The sequence below is a fragment of the Lissotriton vulgaris genome, chromosome 6, assembly GCF_964263255.1.
Source record: "Lissotriton vulgaris chromosome 6, aLisVul1.2, whole genome shotgun sequence".
Lineage (NCBI taxonomy): Eukaryota > Metazoa > Chordata > Amphibia > Caudata > Salamandridae > Lissotriton > Lissotriton vulgaris.
Genome location: NC_141694.1, coordinates 384,219,355 through 384,237,586, shown reverse-complemented (window position 1 = coordinate 384,237,586; position 18,232 = coordinate 384,219,355). Strand labels below are relative to the sequence as shown.

At 43.7% G+C, this 18,232-nt stretch overlaps 1 long non-coding RNA gene across 1 annotated transcript in view; it reads right to left on the bottom strand.

The window, feature by feature from the left end:
* The window catches only part of LOC147707366 (uncharacterized), a 108,340-nt gene that overhangs the window by 89,243 nt on the left and 865 nt on the right, over nucleotides 1–18,232 (bottom strand). The window lies entirely within an intron of this gene.

The window sequence follows — 18,232 nt, the reverse complement described above, 5'->3', positions numbered from 1 at the left end:
ATGAACCTTCTTAGACTTGGCTTTTTCAGCAGGTTTATCCCCGAGGCTTTATGGCCTCCTGTTTTTGTTGGTTTTAGGACTCTGGGCACTTTACCACTGCTATTCAGTGCTAACGTGCATATGCTCTGTTGGTAAATAATGGAAATGGATTAGTGTTTCATTGTTTGGCTAATTTGATTTACTGCTAAGTACCTAGCATAGTGCACTGTGTGTGTCCAGGGCCTGTAAATCAAATGCTCCTAGAGGGTGGAGTTCTGGACTTTTTGGTTCCGTCCAGAGGTGTCAGGGAACAACACCCAAAGACCCCGGAGTTCCACCTGCCTTGGTGCACAAATGAACAGAAACACGGGCTTCTCGATGGTGGCGTCAAAGACCAAAGGTTTATTACTGCAGGGACACAGAAGTCACAGATACTACACACGGGCAGTAACCAGGAGCCTGTTCAATTTGTACAAAGCGGGTTGCTCCTTATATACTAAATTTTAAGCTGGGGGCGAATTCTTTACATGTAATACATTCCCAAAACCTTTGTGTCTAAAACAATAAATATTTGGCGTTACACAGGAACCGTCGATAATATCTGAGGCCAAACATTGCGAAGAGAGGGGTTCCCACTAGTTTGTCACAATTCCCTGTCAATATTGCATTCAGGACCCGGACCGCCTCATCGTAAAGTTCGTTACCTCCCCCTAATAAAGATTCAGAAAGAAAGAAACAGAGCCAGGTGTGGAAGATAGAAAAGTGGGATAAGGGATGTTTGTGGGTTGTAAATGGGCAAGGCTACCGGCTTCGGCCGCCTAATCATGATCAGGACAATGGACACGAAGACCAGTTTGGCAGGACTGGCCTCGGGCAGAGGAGGTAGCCTTTGTCGAGTCATGCAGCTACAGCGTGATCTGGTTTAAGGTGCACGTGTCATGAAAGAGGTGAATCTCCGGCTAAGGTTACGTGTCCTTAATCGAAATGGAGTGATCAGAGGCTATTGCATATGTGAGGGCAAGAAACACAAAATGGCGGCCATGATCTAAGATGGATGCCGTGGGTAGATCAGAAATGTGTTTATAAAAGGAGTGCTCTTGCTCGTAGCGTAGCGAAAACACCAGGATATACTAAATGGATCATTTGCGGTTCGCTGATACCAATATTATGTATTTCCGACAAACTTGAAAACACGGGTTCAAATCGTCACGGAACCTCACGGAACCTCAGACCCTCCTTTTGCCCTTACATAGGCAATTACTCAGTCTATGTCAGAATCTAGTTCTATGCTCATCAGGTCAGTGACATGCTGTTGTATCATCATCCTTTCTCGTGTCTTTTCTCCAAACGCAGGTGGCTTTCTGAGACAAGTTGCAGCACAAAGACTACACAGAGCAGGACCACATTGGATAATCAGACAACATGAGAATAGGAATACTAAGATGACACCAATGACCATTAGAACCTTCCATCCCCACGCTGATATCAGAGTCCAAAACCACTCCATGAAGGACCAGTTTCCCTTGTCTACATGTATGGAGTCTGAAATCTTGTGTAACTTAGAGATCGCCTCATAGACTGTTGGAGCATTATTAGGAATAAAGACACAGCAGCTCGATTGGATCATTCTGCATACCCCACCTCGATCTGCAAGTATAACGTCTAGAACCATACGGTTCTGCAACGTCATGAGCCTATCCGCCTGAAGCTCAGCTGTCAGATTGCTAAGGGCACCAGCAGTTTCGGTGATAGTAGATTCAACTACCCGTGTTAGCTGACGTATGTTTCTACTATTGGCCATAGGCCCCCAGAACGGAAGGAAGCCTTTGAAGAAGTCTCCAGCTTCCTGACCAGCGGTATCTTCCTTGCTGAAGACACCTCTCGCTACTCTGGTTCTGTGGTAATCAGATGAAGCAGTGTATGTCGGAGGCAACAATCGAGCAATGTAACATGATCCTGAAAAGTCGGCAGGCAACCATGTATAAGCTCTGTCTCGACAAATGAAGTAGGTACCCCTAGCAGTAAGAAAGGCAGGGGAAGAGTTAGCCGGAAACACGTAAGTCTCTACGCACTCACTCCTCCCTAGCTGAGCTCTCGGATTTCTCCCATTACCTTGCAAACAGACCTGACCTCGGTGAGGTACGACCCAGATTGGAGTTGAGCTTTTACGCTTGCTTTCTCCTAAACTAAGGCGATACTCTGAAGTATTCCAACTTAAATATACTCGCAATTCGTCTCTAGGGTAAGATGGAGTATTATTGACGTCCTTGACCATGTCAATAATTCCCTGGACTAAGGCTTTGTTGGCAGAGTTATATTTAGTGGAACGCGGTGGACGTGGAGGATAGGTTTCAAGGGCATAAGCAAAGATGGTTTGGAAGGCCTGAAATGATCCATTGTAGCTGTAAGGCAAAACCAGATAGGGAATACCTTTATCCATAGTGTGGGGTATCAAGCCACACACCCAGCAGTCTGTAGTGTTAACTACCAGTTGGTGTCGGTGCAAGAGCTGTACAAAAGTGTTGTTGGTGAACTCTGAGCGTCGGGCTTGCTCATGTTCTGGAAACGAGTGAAAAGAGTGTATAGAAGAAACAGTAGAAATAGCAGGATCAAGGGGAGGTACTGTAGAAACTGGCACAAAAATCAAATTTATACTAAAGACGATTCCACCCACCAATGTTGCTAAAACAATTAAAAATGTAATGGCACATTGCATCAAAAAGCATTTGCTATGAAGAATTCTATTAAGTCTGTTTCTGCGAACATAAATCACATTCTCTCGTTGCAGCGCAGGAAGCTCCATCTTCTACAATCCGCTCGCGACCACTGATGATGTGTACGTAGATGAAAATGCCTCTATCAGCCCTGGGAGTTCCCAGAACCAACAGAAAGATCGACCTTGTGTCAGACCCCTGCAAATTCAAACTAGGCACACAGCCACGACCCTACGGCTACCCAGACGGCAAGGCAATTTTAAAAACAATAAACAATAGCAAACTTCCTGGCTGAAGGCAAAAGTTCAATATATATCAAAATCACAATATGCAGTTGCCTGCTTTATTTGTCCATTTTACGGCTTCTTAGGTTATATCTCTGCTTCGCTGGTACTGTCTGATCGGAAAATAGGGTATCACTAGCAGCTGTTGCAGAGTTTAAGTTCGCAGATAGCAAAGTTTCTTCTGATGCTGGAGACAAATGTTCAGTGTTCAAAGGAGTCTTTTCAGGAGGAGAGTCAGGTTTTGGAGTGTCAGTAATCAATTCGGCATCGCTGAAAGAGATGAACTTCGGTGTGCTTTCAGATTCGGAGGCACCAATTCCCTTTTTTACCCAGTCGTCGTAAGGGAGCGGCAAAGGAACACGCTTAACATGAGATGCGTGTATCCAGTGCTTACGGCCAGCTACACGAACTGCTGTCCTCGTTGTCAGTAAGATCTGAAAGGGCCCCACAAATCTCGGCTGAAGGTTCTTCGTCCTCGCGAAGTTCTTGATGACAACCAGATCTCCTGGTTTCAGCTGATGCCCTGGACTCTCCGGAGGTTTTGGCAAAGCATCGAAAACCTGTTGATGAATAAGACTCAATTTAGCAGTCAAGTCGTAAAGGTAGTCTATCAACATAGGATATTCTATGGAGCAAAATTCTTTAGGCCTTGGTACACCCCAGATATTTGCCGGGCGACCAAAGACTATCTCGTAAGGGCTAAGCCCTATTCTAGAATGTACTGTTGCTCTCGTTGATAACAAGGCCAAAGGAAGTGCGTCTGGCCAGGCTAAACCTGTGGATGCTTGTATTTTAGCTATTTTCAGCTTGAGGGTGCCATTGTAACCCTCGACTAAACCAGCAGACTGGGGATGGTTTGCACTGTGAAATTTCTGTTTCAATCCTAGGCCGGCACACACACTCTGCATAACTTTCCCTATAAACTCACTTCCGTTATCTGACCATACAATCCGTGGCATTCCATATCTAGGGAAAAATTCTTTGAGAAGAATTTTGGCAGTTGATAGGGCAGTATTGTCCTTTAATGGATATGCTTCTATCCACCTGGAAAAAGCACAGACTACCACCAGGACATACTTCAAATTATTGCAGCGCTCCATGTGAATGCAGCAAAAGCATTCCCACGACCAACATCATCCGTGATTGCTTTATGAGCACTGCACTTCACAATCGCAACTTCAGTCGGCAAGGTTAGAGATTCCAACAAGTCGTTAACTAGCTGACCATGTTGGATCTTAGTCCCATGGGACGTAATGAAACCTCTTTCTCTCCACAACCGGCCAAAACTATGGGCCACGCCAAATGCGTACTGACTATCTGTAAACACATTCACTCTCTTTCCCTCAGCTAAAACACACGCTCTCGTTAGAGCTATCAATTCTGCAGCTTGGGCAGAATTCTGACTCACTCTTGCAGTCTCCACAATCGTCTTCAAAGTCGTTACTGCGTAAGCAGCAGTCACATCACCATTCTCCAATTTAAAACATGACCCGTCCACATACAGCGTACCATCCGGATCTGATAGCGGAGTATCTTTTAAATCAATGCGTCCTTTTGTCTCTTCCTCCGTTTTGAAACAGCAATCATGTGGCTCGGAATCACTCGACTCTTGATCAGTCGGCAACAATGTTGCTGGATTCAATACATTGCATCTTTTGATCTGAATATGACTCGCTAGTAATGTCAGCTCGTAACCAGATAATCTCGCACTAGTAAGGTGTTGTGTCTTCGTTCGGTTCATGAGTGTATCCACTGCATGAGGAACCATGACCACTAGCATATTGTTCATCACCAAACCAGCAGATTGTCGAATGGAAGCTGCAGCTGCCGCTGTAGCTCTCAAACAACTAGGCAACGCTCTGGCTACCGGATCTAATGTTGATGAAAAATACGCACAAGGGCGTTGTTTATCACCAAACTTCTGTGTCAGAACACTCAACGCGCGTGAATGGCTTACTGTAATCAGGTGTACCCAATACAGGAGCTGAACACAATGCTTTTCGTAATTCAGTAAAACTCTCTTGACATTCATCAGACCATGGCACCGGACTCGGAACATTTTTCCCAGTCAAAGCTACCAATGGTTTCGCTAAAAGAGAAAAATTTGGGATCCACTGCCTACAGTAAGAGGTAATACCTAGAAAGGCACGTACTTCTCTCTGTGTGCGTGGAACACTCATCTGCGTAATTGCTTTTATTCTTTCTGGGGTCAACTTCCTTCCCTCCTTTGACAAGAGATGACCTAGGTAGGTCACTTCTTGGCAGCAGTATTGCATTTTGGAAGGAGACACCTTGTTATTCAAATTAGACAAATGATGTAATAGGGAAATTGTAGCTGCTTTGCAAGTTTCCTTGTCATCGGCAGCCACTAGAAGATCGTCTACGTACTGTACTAGGGCAGAACCTGGAGGAAGGACAAAGGAATCTAACTGGCTTTTTAATGCTTGACTGTAAATGGATGGACTCTCACAATAGCCTTGTGGAGCGCGTTTAAATCTGAAACTGCGACCTCCTAGACAGAAGCCGAAAATATCCCTACTTTCTTCGGCTATCGGAATGCTGAAAAAGGCATTTTTTAAATCAATAACTGAGAACCATGTGGCTGTGGCAGGAATCAATGTCAACAAGGCAGTAATGTCTGGCACCACAGGAAAGTGCGGGACTACAATCTTATTAACTTCTCTAAGGTCTATGACAAACCTGTACACTGGAGGTTTTGTAGGATCAGTTCGCTTCAGAATCGGCAACACAGGACTGTTACAGACATTTCCCCTAGTTTCTTCAACCACACCTTTCTTAATCAAATCTTGCACAATCAATAAAAGCGCACGCTCTCCTTCACTAGATATTTTATATTGGGGGATTCTTGGAAATTTTACATTTGTTTTCAAAGTTACCACATACGGTGGAATTTCTAGGAGACCTACATCATTAGGACCAGTCGCCCAAAGAGAATCAGGGAGTGAATGTAGCTCTGGCGGGAGTGCGTCCATTGACAAGTACATCGGAGAGGTGATATTTTTACCCAACGTAAGCTGTACTCCTTCCGGAGAACAGTACAATGTCGCATATAGTCGTTTTAACAAATCTAAACCAAGCAGATTTTCATTACAACCTGTCGTCAAAATCAGGGGTGCTTTCAATTGGCATGGTCCAACAGAAATAGACAAAGGACCAGATATTGGGTTGTAAACAGGGGCGCCTGAAAAACCTACGGAAACATTTGTTGAGCCGGACAAAGGTGCGCCAGGGAGTTTCGCATGAATGATAGAACTTTTTGCGGCACCAGTATCCAACAGAAACGGTTCGACTACACCTGATGTTGCTACTGCGACATAAGGCCCACTCTGATCCACTGGAACTGATACTACTCCCTCTCTCTGTCCATGGCTGTCCTAGTACCCATTTTGCTGAAAACCCTCATCTACTTCATTATAGTCCTCAACAAGATACTGTTGAGATCTATTTTGCTGAGCAGATTGTCCATTTCGTTGATCAAAGTGATTGGAGGGACGATCATTCGTTTGTGGAGGCATAGCACCTCGTCCTCGACCTCTAGAATTCTGCACAAAACCACCACGACCTCTCTGAGCTGCTGCTGCATTATTTTGCGCTAAGATTGGACATTCATTTTTATAGTGACCCTCTTTCTTACAGTACGCACACTGATTCCACTGGTATTGAGGTCTTGATGAGCCATAATCTGTCCTTTGGTACGAACCTTGCTGCGTATTAGTCTGATTCGTGCGAGGCGGATACGCCTGCTGCAAAAGAACTTTAGTTTTTAAATCTTTCGTTTTCTTCTCTGATTTTTCCTTTTCCTCTTTATCCCTATTTTCGTAGTACTGTGCAGTCGCAAGTATTTGCGCTGTCGTAGATACAGCCCAAGCACTTTCTGAATCCTTTAATTTATTGCATAATTCGGGTAACAAATTATGCACAAATTTATCGACAAACAGTCTTTGCCCTCCTTCTGTACTCATGTCCTGACCACTATGATCTACAAAAGTCTCTTCAAACCTCGTGAAGAAGTCGGAGACACTTTCGTCTTTCTTCTGCCTGCATGCTGACAGCTTGTCCCAATTCACACGCAATGCTGGCATCAGAGTCTTCATTAGATCAATTATTCTACCTGGAAGATTAGCAATTAGAGGTTCGGGTTTCGCACCACCTATTTGCTGACCATCTGCTGCAGTGATAGCTGCCCAATCACCACCTAAGGCAGCTTGATGATCCTCTCTACGAATTTTAGCCCACACTGGTTGTGGAACTACGTTACCAAACAACATATCGATGTCAGCTAAGTTCATTATACAAGCCTCAACTGTCTGTGTTAATTCCTTGTAATATCCAGCTGGATTTTTACGTGGATCTGGCAAGGCCTGTTTCACCGCTAACACTTCAGCTCGCTTCCATGGAATGTGTATCCACACTCGTTGGAACTGTGCTGGAGCAGCTGCAATTCCTGCATTATCATCACGTTGTATTGCTTCGCGCCAGATTGGAGGAACCTCCCTCATAGGATATTGGCGACTTAGCTTCATTTTACCTTTTTCTAAGTCTCTCGGTGAACGAAGAGATGGATCATTCCTAAAACTTAAAATAAGTTCCATCGCTTCCTTTATATTCTCACCCACTATCATTCCAGCAGCGAACTCTTTTTGAACTCTAATTAAATCTTCCAAATCTGATTCGACATCATCTTCTTCTATTTCTTCACGTAACAACGAGCACATCTCATCAAAGACGTACCGTTGCGTCGGTTCCTTCCATTGCATAAATGTGTCTAACACATCTCTCGTACTATATCTTCTACTCTTCGAAATCCATCTGAGAGCCGTGGAATCCAAAATTCCCCGTTCCTCAGTACTTGGAAGCTGACTACGTCTCTGAACTGAATCAGGAGTAGGAGTCTTAATTAAAGTTTTATATAAAGGAGACAGCATATTAGTAACAGAATCAGTGATTCTTCGACGAACAGAAAGTGGAGTTAGCACACTCGCAGACGTAGAGAACGCAGTAGAGGTAGGAATAGATAATGGAACAGTAGGAGTATCGAGGAAAATAGTTTGTGGAGCAGTAGGTACAGAAGTAGGTATAGAGGCTGGCAGTGTAGGAAGAGGAGGAGCTGTAGGAACATTCACATTCATCACAGGAGGTACAGGAACTTGATTCTGGGGGACAGGAGCAGGAACACCAGGTTGTCCAGCAACCGGCAATTGAACATTCGGGACAAGTGGAGCCGTAGCACCTTGTGCATACGGTGGAGGTGACCTTAACAGATAAGATAACAGAGGATCGTTTTCGGAATCCTCCAGTATCTTAGCCATTTTCGATGGCAAGGCAGGATAGCACTTGTCAATCGCTAGGTTATGTTCTCTAATTGCTACATCTATGGCCTTCTCACACTCGTTAGCCTGCAACTGTTTAGCCGCTTGCTCTAGAGTTAACTCTTCTTGTTCTTTCTGTTCTTTCTTCAACCTTTTCATTTCTCTCTGTTTGGATTCTTTTCGCCAGTAACGGAAAGAATCAAACATTGCCGGCCGGGCTTTCTTCTTGAACAATTTCGCTTCTAAGTTGTCGAGAATCTCTGGTTCAAAACTACCATGCAGTGGCCAACTAAGGACACCATCCTTCTTACAATAACGGACCCATACCTCATTATAAGATATAGGACCCACGCCATGCTTACAATATAAATCATATAGGGGAGTCCCAATCGGAGGAACCAGACATGAGTCCTCCAATCGTGAGTCACGGTTGCAACCAAAACAAGACAACATTTTCCGACTTACCATTTTCAGTCCGGAACACAAAACAAACAAAACACGGAACAAATATGTGCACTCGAACCAAGAACTTAGGCCTACCAAAACGAACTGATGTATCGATACCCAAACTAAACCAAATAGATTATCGTAACTAGAACAACCAGTGATAATCTTACAAAACCAAACCAAACCAAGAACCGATCAAGGATTTTAACAATCCTCACAAAAGTAACCAGCTAGCTATCACTAAATACTTAACTGAGTCACTGAAGACGTCACCAAGGAGAAACCCGTCACGTTTCGCTGTACTAAGGACTGCACCTCGGGTCCAAGACAGGGCGACGGTCAAGGCAACGGCCCACTGCAGCCGTCCTGAACGGGAAACCCTCGTGGAAGAGAACTTCGGGCCACTTTTGCGATATGCCGGGATCGATGAAGTGGGGCGCCTCCCTCAGGAATCTTCACACGAAGCTTCTCGAACTCTTCAGGCTTTTGGACCGGTACCGAATGACGTCGCCCCACGTTGGGCGCCAATTGGAGTTCTGGACTTTTTGGTTCCGTCCAGAGGTGTCAGGGAACAACACCCAAAGACCCCGGAGTTCCACCTGCCTTGGTGCACAAATGAACAGAAACACGGGCTTCTCGATGGTGGCGTCAAAGACCAAAGGTTTATTACTGCAGGGACACAGAAGTCACAGATACTACACACGGGCAGTAACCAGGAGCCTGTTCAATTTGTACAAAGCGGGTTGCTCCTTATATACTAAATTTTAAGCTGGGGGCGAATTCTTTACATGTAATACATTCCCAAAACCTTTGTGTCTAAAACAATGAATATTTGGCGTTACACAGGAACCGTCGATAATATCTGAGGCCAAACATTGCGAAGAGAGGGGTTCCCACTAGTTTGTCACAATTCCCTGTCAATATTGCATTCAGGACCCGGACCGCCTCATCGTAAAGTTCGTTACCTCCCCCTAATAAAGATTCAGAAAGAAAGAAACAGAGCCAGGTGTGGAAGATAGAAAAGTGGGATAAGGGATGTTTGTGGGTTGTAAATGGGCAAGGCTACCGGCTTCGGCCGCCTAATCATGATCAGGACAATGGACACGAAGACCAGTTTGGCAGGACTGGCCTCGGGCAGAGGAGGTAGCCTTTGTCGAGTCATGCAGCTACAGCGTGATCTGGTTTAAGGTGCACGTGTCATGAAAGAGGTGAATCTCCGGCTAAGGTTACGTGTCCTTAATCGAAATGGAGTGATCAGAGGCTATTGCATATGTGAGGGCAAGAAACACAAAATGGCGGCCATGATCTAAGATGGATGCCGTGGGTAGATCAGAAATGTGTTTATAAAAGGAGTGCTCTTGCTCGTAGCGTAGCGAAAACACCAGGATATACTAAATGGATCATTTGCGGTTCGCTGATACCAATATTATGTATTTCCGACAAACTTGAAAACACGGGTTCAAATCGTCACGGAACCTCACGGAACCTCAAGGGCCTGCAGCACTGATTGTGCCACCCACACAAGCAGCCTTTCAAAGGGTTCTCATACCTGCCACTGCAGTGTTTCCGCACAGTTGTGACTGCCATGTCAACTTGGCAATTGTACCCACTAACCAGGGTCTAACCTTCTATTTTCTTACATGTAAGACACCCCTAAGGTAGGCCCAAGGTACCCCTGTGGGCAGGGTGCAGTGTATGTGAAAGGTAGGACATGTACTGGTGTGTGTGTGCCATGTCCTGATAGTGAAACACAGTGTATTTCTTTTTTCACTATTGAATGGGCAATACCTTGTAACATCTTACAAGTATAACTTCCCATTGGGATTCGATAGAGAAATGAAGTTTAGTATGTCTGAACTCAATACGTAAACATCCATCTTTTAGTAAAGATCATTTTTATGCTGTGTGTTTGAAAATACCACTTTTAGAAAGTGGGTATTTTCTTGCTTAGTCATCCTGTGTGCCTCTCATGGGTTGTGGATTGACCGTCTGAATTTGGAGTTACAGGGGCTGGGGATGTGCATTCACTGTAGACAGCTACTGGGGGGGGGGGGGGAGGGGGGGGGGGGTCGAGGTGTGATCTGCCTTTCCTGGAGGAGTCAGGTCTGGGCTAAATAGACCTTGGCTGCATTCAGAGTAGTAGGAGGAATTTCACTAGCACCTGAATAGGCCAGGTGTGCATTTAGAGTGGTGGGTGCACAATGCTGTCTCCACCTCCTGCCGGGAGCTGGGCCAGGGATGACAGTACTGGTTTGGACGGACCTGAGAGACCTTTGCCTCAAGAGAACAAAGGAAAATGTAGTATAAATATTGGGGCCCAGACCCCAGAACTTTAGATTACTGCTTAACTAAGCAACCTGCCAGGAAGAAGAGCTGGAAAACTGTCAGGAAGAACTGCCACTTTGCTGAGTACTCTGCTGTGTTGGCCTGCGGCTTGCTGCTTCTGTCCTGAGCAAGGAAAGGACTGGATTGTACTTTCATCATCTTGCTGTTAGAGTATTCTCCTAGGGCTTAAAGTAGAGCTTGCCTCCTGTTGGAAGTCTCAGGAAGTAGCAATGACTTCAAGTTTATCAGCTACCAGCACTGGGAACTGTGTGTTTTGTGCTGCAACAGAAGAAAAAGCAACCCGAAGCCGTCAACGACGGGAGACAGCATTTACAACGCTGTCAGTACCACGAGCTTTGCTAATAACGTGGACGTTACATCGTTCCAACAGTTGATTTTAGAAATTGAAATGAATGTATGGAATCCATCACCAGACCTTCTAATAAGTTTACTGAGCAAACAAGTTTATTATTGGAAAGATTTAATATTTTTAAACGAAAGCAGAACCAAGAAGAAATAGTTGAGCAGTACATATTTGTTTTAAGATTTTTAGCTTCCACCTGTAACTTTGGAACATACCTAGAAATGTGCGCAAGAGGCTAGTTTTTTTTATAGTGGTCATTCAAAAAAGAAAATACAGGAATGTTTGTTGATCTGTAGGATCCAACCTTGTCTGAAGTGATTGATATGGCAATTTCTCCTATTAATTCTTTGCAAGGATTACATTTCATAAATGCAGTGTCTCTGAAAGACATATCAAGCAAAAGCTTTCAGAGGAAAAGCATTCTAGTATGTTTTAAGTGTGTTTCAAAGACACACTTGAGCAACAATTCCACATGTCCAGCAACTGGTAAACACTACAATAAGTGTCACTAAATTGCTCACTTTCAGAGTATGCGCAGGAGTGGTAAAAGAACTATACAAGTGAGCAGATTGGATGTTAAGACTGATGAATGTACTCCTGATTCATCAAAATTGTGCTACCTATTTGAACAGATACTAATCTTACAAACAAAGTAAAAGGTCATTTGTGTATGTGAGAATAGTCAAATTGAGTTTAAATTTAATGCAGATTCTGACATGCTTATCCTGATTATTTCTGATGTTTTACATATTCAGTTTTGGGCTGAAAAGAAATCTCGTAATTCAACAGATATTCTTCCCAAGGAAGCTAAAAAAACAAGATATAGATATGTTGGGATACTTTATAGATAATTTGGAATGCCTTGACAGGGAAACAGTGACCAGGAAATATGTAGCCATCAAAGGTAAGAGAATTGTGGGATGGGGAGAGCTCATTGAATGAAGATGAAACTAACAGAAATATAGGACAGAACTGTGGAAAGATTTCCAGAAGTCTTCAATGTACAAATTGGGGCCACCAATAAACACCTGATTAGATTCAAAATTAATGCTGAGGTAGGGAAGATCACCCAAAGCTATCTGAGGAATCTGTTGTTTGTTGCATAGATTCTTCGGGATGGGTTAGTCCACAGTAATTGCTTGTGAAAACAAAGGGAACATTTGCTTATGTGTAGACATTTGCACAATCAATAAAAATATAATTATAGACTTTCACTTATTACCAAAGATTCAGGATTTACTAGCTAACATTGGGCATGTAGAGTTTCTTTCACTTTTAACCTTAAGATCTGCCTACCATCAAATACTACTCGCTGTGGAACCGCAGGAATTGACCAAACTGAAAGTTTGGATAGTGATTAGTTTCAAACTTCGATCTGGTTTCCAGAAAATTATACAGTGTTTGTTAGATTTGGAGGTCTCTAGTTGGCATAGGTAGGTACATGAGACAAATAGGGACCCTTGCGCCTAGTCAGGGTAAGGGGGTACACTCCTAAAATAACCCTTGCTCACACCTTGGTAGCTTGGCACGAGCAGGCAGGCTTATCTCAGAGGCAGTGTGTAAAGCATTTGTGAACACATACAGTAACAAAGTGACAACACTACAGATGGACAACACACAAGTTGCATATTAAAAATAAGTATCATTTATATAGATTTAATACAAGACCATAAATGACATAAATCCACAATACTGTACTTAAAATGGTAGAATTAGCTTAGTTCTCTTTAGATCTTAAAATGCGACACTGAGTCAATGTACCTGAAAATGCATAACGCAATACAACAAAAGTTGCAGGGAAGTGATGCGTTGGTTCCTTACACGCAAGAACAGAGATGCATCGGTTCCCTAATGCTGCATAGGGGATGGCGATGCATCGGTTCTTCTCTGCGAGGTGAGGTCATGAGTAGGTTTCTTACAACACTTCCATGGCGATGCGGCGAGCAACGCCGCGATGCGATGAAGATTTGGTGCAAAGAAATAAAGATGTTGTCTTCTTGTTGGTGTGATACGATGCGGACCGTGACCGGCCCTGCGACATCCTTCCCGGTGATGCGGCGGCATCTGCTGCGACATCTATCCTCTCCTCCAGCGATGCGAGGTGCTTCGGGGGCCATGCGATGACTCAGCGGTTCTTGAGGGACGCGACAGGCCCTGCAACACGCTTCCCAGTGATGCAGCGGCGTCTGCTGCAACGTCTATTCTCTTCTCCGGCAATGTGAGGCGTTCTCGTGTTGTGAAGCAGCAGCAGCAGTTCAGCGTCACGCTTCTTGCTCGCGAGTCGCGCTTCCCGCTCCTTGTGATGCGCAGTTCCTCAAAATGTCCAGCAGAACTTCAGGTCCTTCCAAAAAACTCTTGGGGAGCTGGTGGGTGAAGTCTGTTGTCTCTGAGACTTCAGCAGGAGGCAAACTCTTCTCTCAAGCCCTTAGAGATGTTGATGAAAGTACACACAAAGTTCCTCTCACCTTTCTTTGGCAGTAAGGCAACCACTGCAGGCCACCCCGATGACTCACCCTGTCTCCTGGAATCTCCTAGCTCCTGTCACTCAAACTCCAGACAAGGAATACACAACCTAACAGAGGCAGCCTTGGATAGATAGACTACTTTCTAAAAGTGGTATTTTCAAACACAGAATGTAATGTTAAAACCAACTTCACTAAAAGATGTACTTTATCCTTCTGAGTTCAGGCATACTAAACTAGAATTTCTACCTAGTTCCCTGAGTCAGTTAGGATAATTAGATGTAATAATCAAACTGCCCATTCTGGCCTATGAGGAATAGGTAGCCTTGCAATGGTGAAAAACGAAAATGGCTGTAATTCACTATTAGGACATGCCATACAAATAAGGGCTTGTCCTACCTTTTACCTACAATGCACCCTGCCCTTTGGCCTACCATAGGGGTGACTAATATGCAAAAAAGGAAAGGTTTAGGGACTGGCAAGTGGGTGCACTTGCCCAGTCAATATGGCAGTACAAGGCTGCACACAGACTCTGCAATGGCAGACCTGAGACACATGTTTACAGGCTGCTTCTGTGGGTGGCACAACCAGTGCTGCAAGCCCATCAGCAGCGTTTGGGTAACAAGCCCTGGGCACCCTCAGTGCATTGTGCTAGGGTCTGACAAGTAAACCAAATCAGCCTATCATGGAGTCACTAATCCATACATCAATTTATAATAGGGAGAGCATATGCACTTTAGCACTGATCAGAAGTGGTAAAGTGCCCAGAGTCATAAAACAGCCAACAACAGGTCAGACAAAATACAGGAGGAAGGCAAAAAGTTCAGGGATGACCTTGCAAAAAGGGCCAAGTCCAACAGTCTCAGAGTCAACTGTTTGAGACTCAAACCCATTTGATTCACAGGAAATTAAATCTAGAGTTCATAGAGGTCCTGGTATACAGGAACATAGCTCTTCTTGTTCCTTGAAGGACTCTAGTATTATGGTAAGATAGATGGTCAGATTTATTCTTAGATGAAAAAACAGACGTTCACTATTTCACCATGGATGCCCCTGACTCCAAGCACGCTGGCATTCAACAGGGATAAGATATTAAAGCAAAGAAACTCGCGTGCACAGTTTATCATAAACCAGTGCAGCTATGCTCATAAAACTAGCCTTCACATATTCTGCAAAAAGGGATCTGTCATCGTCATTACACTTATTTTATATGTAAGTGCAGCATACAAGTTCAATTAGAATCTCTATTAACAACTTGATAGGGCGGTTGAAATACTTGAAGACGCCTAAAAACAAATTGCAGTAACTCAAGAAGCGCTTATACTTCCTCAACAAATCTTCTACCATCCCCCTCCCAACCTCCCCCTACATAAATACACACCCATCCCACCGTTTGTGCCATCAGAGCAGGTGAAAGACAATGTTATTTTTGGGGGGCTATTCGCATTTACAACGCTTTACCAGAAGGTATTTTAGACATTGAGCATCATTAGCAAACATGCTAAGTCAGAAAAAAACGGTCTCTCTCCACAGAGAAGGGTTAACTCTCTAGTTGCCATTTCAATGCCAAAACCTATTCTTCAAGTCAACTGGAGTACCTTAAGAAACTACTTACTCAGAACATAGAAGAATTGTGTGGTGCGCACTAGGGCAAAAAAAGCACAAGGCAGACCATGAAAATGATTAAATACATTATAAAACTACTAAAACCGAGTCTGTGTAAACCTTGTCAAATCTTAAGAGTTCAAGTGTATGAACATTTTTGCTTAAACTACGGACGATGAAGTAACATCGGAAGAAGATACGTTTCAAGGCATGTGAAATAAACATCTTTAGGAAAAATCAAACCTGCATCGAAAATGCCTTTTATGTACATGAAAGCACTGTCCCGGTTTTCCTAGAAACTAAATACAACTGTTTCTAATTAAAAACATAACCGCCGTGACTAATACCACTTTTCTTTTGTTATTGTTGTTATTTTTTTTCGGTGTCAGTGTTAATTACTGAGCTCGGTAGCGTGAGCGACTAGGCTCTCTCCCGCTCTCCTTATTTCAAGCCCAGCTGGGTGCCCTTTATCCATCAGTCACAGGCCTCCTACTCCTAGAGGACTACATCTCCGCTTCCCTTTCCCCGCTTAATCAGCATTATACACGTGTTGGCTCTCCAAACTTGTCAGAGGAAGTCTCTCAGGTCACTAGTGGAGCTCTCAAGTATGTCTTATTGGGGGGGGGGGGGGGGGGCGAGGGGGGTACGGGGCAGGGGGTCGGGCAAGGGATGGTGAAGAAACTCCTGAATCAGTAAAGAAACAGGAAATGTCTGGTGGGAATCTTGCGCATCTGAGGCTTCAGCGTGGTAACCTACGATGTAGTCTTCAAATCCATCGGTTTTTCAAGTGTATTTTAACCTCTAGAGTACCTGTCGGTAAATCAATTTTAGATGTACTTCTTAATGGAACACGTTTATGTGCTTGGTGCAGATGGTGGCTACCATTTGCAGCAAGATGAAGGAGGAAAAGGCTTCAAGGCAGTATGAATAGTTCGGACAGTTATTTAAAGTTAGCATCTCAAAGAAACTCTTCGTTGCTCCAATACATGCTTTGACTGCACCACAGCCATGCATGGAATACCTCTGGGAAGGAAATGTATTCTCCTGGGTACTCTGAGAAAGGTTGCCAACCTCCAGGACGCATTTGCAGCACTCAATAGACCACACTCCTTCTGTCAATAAGGCAACCTAATAGCAATGCTACTTACTTGCCAGGTCTAATCTCTGTATGTTCAGGCTGTATTTCACACATAACACAGACACCATGAGACATGCTATTTCCCACAAAAGAACATACTCTGCCAGCAGTTAATAAATGCATTCAGTCTTATCTGTTAGCCAGTTTTATTTGTTGTCCAAGCAGAGGAAAGGATGACACTCAACGTAAGGCTCAATGGAATATCATGATCACCCCTCTTATGAAAGCTATAGTCACTGGTTTACATTCCATTAAGTGTAAGCCACTCACTGTGTGGCAGTAGACAAAGGAGTGTGTTTTCAGGAGCAGAGAGAGTTAACCCCCACAACAGTTCAGCAACCTTTGGTGAATCCAAAATGTATGTTTAAATACACATACATCCACAAATAGTTAATCCAGTAGCATGTACAGAAAAGATGTATTTTCCAATTTTGAAAGAAAATACAAACACGACGAGTTAAACTGTGAAAGGGTTTGTGTTGTAAGGATAAGAGAAGGACTTGAACATATTCAACCTTGAGTACGGGAACAGTAAGTGTCACAGGAAAACACAAAATGTATCCAGAATACATGGCAGGCATTTAACAAGTTGACACACACAAAAACCTTTAATAAATCAACCCGCGAAAGCAAAGACACAAGATGATCACTCACAGACAGCACCACCGCAGCAGAGTGAGGCATTCATTCACAAGAAGACTAGGACCTCCCATCACTCTGACAGCATCAGCATGCTGGATAAAGATCTGGCAGCACGCTTCCCGTGTCCTCAACTGGCACTGGCTTAGCACTTTTTCACATAGGCATTATGACAGTTCATACTAAAAAGGCGATTCCAAAATATGGTAATCTGCTTAAAGCGCATCATATAATTAACAATTTAAAGACACACAGGTGACCTCCACTCCCACAAACTACTTAGCAAATATACATTGTGTTACAGATTGCATACACCTAAAAGAATGATGCTGGTGTGTACATTTACAGATACATACTGTTTCCCATAGAGAGCTTGGATCAGCATCCTTAAAAAAACCTAAGCTAAGGTGTGGCCACATTTCTAGCAAACAACCCACATCTGCCATTCACATAGACACATTTCCAAATAAAACCGGGATGCTTCATATTTCTATGTGGTGCCTTTTGCTTGCATACTCTCTGGTGTGATTGCACGTTGAGATTCTGTGCATGAACTATCATTTTTCCGTTATGCATTCCATATGCACTTCCATAAAGATCTCGCTACCCATCGTTTTCTATATACTTCCAAGCCACTCAATTGTTAATGCTGTTTTTAATTTGCACAATCGGAAGGCAGGCATCGTTTTAATTGGGAACTGAACAAGCACCTGCATATAACTAAAACTGACCCATAAATGTCACAGCTCCCCCTTGACCACAATACTTCTAGGATGGGACATAGCAAGCAACTTTTAAATCGTATTGTTAATGAATATTACAGGAGTACAGTTTTCTGGAATATGCATTAAGCATTATATAAACGTCATGAAGCAGACGGGTTTTTTGCAGGGCAATGCTGGTAAAATGCTGCATGGATTATTGAGTGGAATTACACGTCTCCCA